Raw genomic sequence first — 5,174 nt, forward strand, 5'->3', positions numbered from 1 at the left:
AACTGATAATTCAACATTATCATGAAAATGCATATCATTTTGGACAAGAAATAGTACTCAACAAATTACGATGTAAATTTTGGATTTTACATATGAGACAAGCAGTGAAAAATGTTTTCCATAATTGTCAGCAATGTAGCAATAGGCGAGCCAATCCCATGATACCAATTATGGGACAATTACCGTTATGCAGAATAGAACCAACAATCAGACCATTCATAAAATGTGGAGTGGATTATTTTGGACCCTTTGAAGTTGCAGTGAAGAGAAGCAGAGAGAAAAGGTATGGAGTTATTTTCACTTGTTTAGTAACCAGGGCAGTTTACTTAGAAATTGCTCATGACCTCACGACTAATGCTTTTATAAATGTACTCCGGCAATTTGGTTGTAGACGTGGGTTTCCTCACGAAATCCATAGTGACAATGGATTGAACTTTAGAGGGGCTGAAAGGGAAATTTCGCAACATCTTGACAATTTACAACAAAATGAAATAATAGAATTTTGTTCTTTGCGAGGAATTAAATGGCATTTTAATCCTCCACATGCACCACATATGGGCGGCATATGGGAGCGGCAAATTCAAAGCATAAAGAAGATATTAAAGGAAATTCTGAATACTAGGTATCCTCAAGAACATATACTCAGAACCTTCCTCATAGAGTGCGAAAATATATTGAATTCCAGACCTCTGACACACGTTTCTTCCGATTCTCATGACTCTGAACCTCTAACACCAAATCACTTCCTGATCGGACCAGATTTTGTAGCACAACCTTGGACTGTGACTACTGACAATCGAGATCTTAATCTTATGAACAGTTGGAGGTCAGCTCAGCGTTTGGCAGACTTCTTTTGGAAGCGATGGCTTGATGACTATTTACCAACAATTATTAAACGGTCCAAATGGTATCAAGAACAGAAGAATATCAAAGTTGATGACATTGTTATAATTGTTGATCCAAATGGAACAAGAAATGATTGGCGAAAAGCAAGAGTAGTTAAAACGTATCCTGCCAAAGATGGTAGAATTCGTATAGTTGACGTCAAGGATGGGAATGGAAAGGTATACCGAAGAGCGCTGTCCAAACTCATTGTACTTGATCTTCAGTAGTAATTGCTGGAAGAGAGGCAATTACTAGGGTGGAGAAATGTTGAATTTATTTGTATCAAGTTCACTGAATTATTAAAAAATGTTGCCATAGAAATAAATAAGGTTGTTAGAAAAATTATAAAAAACCGTCATAATAAATTTAATTTAAAAGCTCTTGTCAAATTGTTCTTCGACCCGGACAATATAATATATCACATTAGGTAAGAGTCAATAATAACGTTAAAAATTAATGTATTCCATACATACGGACCGTTTTGTATGCCCATCCATAGAAGACACTCCACATTAAAATAACTACCAAACCGTGGCGGGAAAAGCGCGATAGTGATCTAGTGGTGGTGTTTAGTGACGAAAATCAAACGGTAAGTGAATCTTCGGAGGTTCAGTGGGACCACTTGGGGCAGCTGCGGATGGGCAACGCCCCACCTCCATATTTTTTAATTCAATTTATTTATTTTGTTACGCATCTTAGTCGCAATGGTACCGTTTACCTATAGGGTAAAGGAAAAGGAAAAGGCCAACGTGTTTCATTCTTCCGACACCCCGAGGGATATCGGAGGCGGGTTGCTCTGGGTTTCCTGGCCCTCTTCGGCCAGAGAACGGGAATTACGGAACGGAGTTAGAGTGCTGAGAGGGAAGAGTACTGCTCCAGCATTCGCCTCATAGATTTCGAAGCTATGTACGTCTGAAGAAATCCCAAGACAAAGCAGTCGGCAGTGGGATTTGAACCCACAACCTCCCGAATAGCAGTCGACAACTCAACCACTACGCCACCGGCTTCGGTACCTTTAATGTGCCAAGTGTTCCAATCCTACTTCTGTTTTGATCTGACCGCAGTTCCTCAATTCGTTGACAGTGCCGTTGTCATCGATAATTCTAGATCAAACCAGGGTGAGTAGGTACAGCAATTTTTATAAACCGATTTTGATCATCTACTTTCAGAATAAGTGGAAATAAGACCCAGAAGAACAATTCGCGTCCCTATTACTCTCGGTATGCAGTCATTGCGGCCATGGGTTAGTCAGAAATCCGGTGGGATACTACCTACCTGTTGTAGAATCATACGCAACACATAAACGACGAAGCGCCCTGGTCGATTAGTGGGGTGATCACGTAAATTGAGGTAATTTTCTTTTTTCCATAAATTTCGAAAATTATTGAAACATTTAAGTGGTCTCAAAGATAGAAAAATGATATAATGTACGATTTACGATTTAAAGTTTGCGATCCAGGTTGCGAATGTCTGCACTAAAAGCTTTCAGAATTTAGACCACTTCTCTAGTGTAAAATCAAATATTAAAATTTTAAGGGGGGTTTATAAAGTACAAAAATCGGCAAATCGATGCGTTCAAGAGTTCAAAATTTAGTGAATACAACAAACCTGAATTAAAAAGCCAATTGCATTTCTAAGCTCGACATCTGTATGTCTTCTTACTGGAGAATAAGGCACTTTTTAAATTCTTGGCGCCGAAACGGTCTTCTGGCCAGAGCCGGCTCAAGGCAAAAGTTACGTGTAAGCGATCACTAAAATTTGCGCCTCTGCCCGCCTTGCTAAAGTCTGAACAATGGGAATTTTTGGCAAGCAAGTTTTTAAAAATGAAAAAAGTTTTCGCCATGAATTCATCAGTACTTCCGGTTTGTGTGTACAAAGGAAAATAAGTTATGGCATAAATATTCTTATAAATACGAAGCTTAAGATTGCGTAGTCTGCGCATGCACACACCTGATGTTTAAAGTATGCGATATGTTTGCCTTTGCTTGAAGAATCTCTGGTCAAAATTAAAAAAAATCTCTATAAATAAGAAAGTTGACATTGCGTAGTTTGCGCATGCGCACATCTGATTTTTACAATATGCGATATGCTTGTCTTTACTAGAAGCATATGTGTTTAAAATTTTAAAGAAATATCTCTATAAATAAGAAAATTGACATCGCGCAGTTTTTGCATCGTCAAGATTTTTCTTGGTTGAGGTGCCAGAGCTATTAGCTACCGAGTGCAAAAGGAACGAACTACGAGTACATATCTTGAAAACTGTAGAAGTAGTTAAGGCCTCGGACGGACAGACGGACGGAGAAAGTGGCCATAATAGCGCCTTCCACAATGAGTTGGAAAATGCGCTAAAAATACAGGTTGTTAACTATGTCATGCAGATATTTCAGGGGGGTGTTAGCACTCGTCAAAATAAGAAAAAATGCAAATATGTGCGTGGTCTAAAAGGACACCATTTTTGTTATACAGGGAGGCAAAGTTTCAATTTTGTCTCTCTTGTGTTCTAGGATAATTTTTAGAATCTCTACAATAAAGTATCAAAATATAGTTGGTCGCAATATATAGGGTGTTGCATTTTCTTTGCCATCCTGTATAACGAAAACGACGACTTTTAGACCAATTTTTTCATATTGTGACGAGTATCACTCCCTGAAATATTTGCATGAAATTAATTAACACTCTGTATAGAGGTTCATTTATTATACTACCGAATTTCGTACCCCCGCTAATTCCAATTTAGCGGAATTGAACATTAGGTTCACATTACTATTTGTAGGTTTATTGTGTTCTCACATTTTTTTTTGAGAAGCAAAGTTGTACAAAAATGGTACAGAGTTTTCCGAAGGGATAACGCGTTTGCTATTAATGAATATGCTTCCCGTGTACGTATTTTTACGTCTGTGGTCCGTCAGTCATTAACCATGAGTAATTTTTGCGCCCCTTCTTGTCTGCGGCGTAAGCGACGGGTTACACCGCTTACGCCTAAAGCCGGCCCTGCTTCTTGCTATAAATTGGTTCTATTCGAATGTAATTATATTATAATTATCATTGTAATTATATTGCGAAGACACTTTTCCATCTTGTTGCTTTAATCGCGCGACATTTAGTAGGGGAAAGTTGCCTGCGCGGTCTCAAAGAGCACGAACGCTTCTTACTTGACCACCATCTTGGTTTGAGCGGCCATAGAGAGAGCGTTTATTTAATGCAGGTAGTAATCTTTGCATATCTTTATAATTTATTTGTGTTCAACAGCGACATTTTAGTTTTTTTTTTATAATTTTTAATCTTTGTTTTGAAATTGACATGATTTAATATCAATCGTTTTCATTTTTGGTGTAAATGTTTATTCAATTTATGATTTTAACTTAGGGCCAAGACTACGGTAGTCTTGCAGGTAGAATTTATATTTTGCGATTGCTAGATGTATGTATAGATTTGTTGTTTGTAAAATAATATCTTTTGTCCTCAGAAGGCAATCGTGTGAATGTTTAATCCATAACCACTGAGAAAAGAGTGTAGGTACTACAATAAACACCATTTTAATGAACGTATAAAACTGTTATTTATGTATTGAATGATTTAGGTAACAACTATTAGTCAAAAACGAATCTGACATACATGGCTACTGTTATTGTTCTTTTCTTTTAACAAAATAAAGTCGTTGAACGCCAAACACAAATATATTCAGGTTACTTCAACAAATCACAGGGATGTGAATACTGTAACCACACTAGTAACCTCTAAAGCTATGATTAATCGCGCATGTCAACCATAGACTTGAAATTTCCGCACGAGAACCAAAGTTACCCTTATCCGACCCTGCTAACAAAAGCTCTTGAGTTGTGATTCGATAATTTCCACATATTATGTCGTTAATGTCGAATTTGCCTCCAACGCCATGCAATTTGCCTTTGTTACCCCAACCAACCAACGTAAAGGATCTCTGCCTTAGACTTTTGATCGCGTGCCACTTTTCTATTTCAAATTTAGGCGGGATCCGATTAGATCCCATTTTTGTCTCATTTCTTAAAGAGAGAGAGTTATTTGCTCTCTCCTGTGGTGACATTTAAGTGTTTTTCATAGTTGACGAAATCTGAAATTCCTTTATAACGCTCAGCTTCAGAGATGTCATTACCACCACACGACTACATATAGAGGATCTCACAATCAAGTCTGTAACTTCAATTTTTAAGTTTACCACGTCTGGGGTTTGATATCATGTTTGAGCTTTTCTCTTGAGAAAAACATTGACAATTCTGGCGATTTGTCAGTTTAGATATAAAAACACGAAG

Source organism: Photinus pyralis, unplaced genomic scaffold (genome assembly GCF_008802855.1).
Source record: "Photinus pyralis isolate 1611_PpyrPB1 unplaced genomic scaffold, Ppyr1.3 Ppyr1.4_LG7, whole genome shotgun sequence".
Lineage (NCBI taxonomy): Eukaryota > Metazoa > Arthropoda > Insecta > Coleoptera > Lampyridae > Photinus > Photinus pyralis.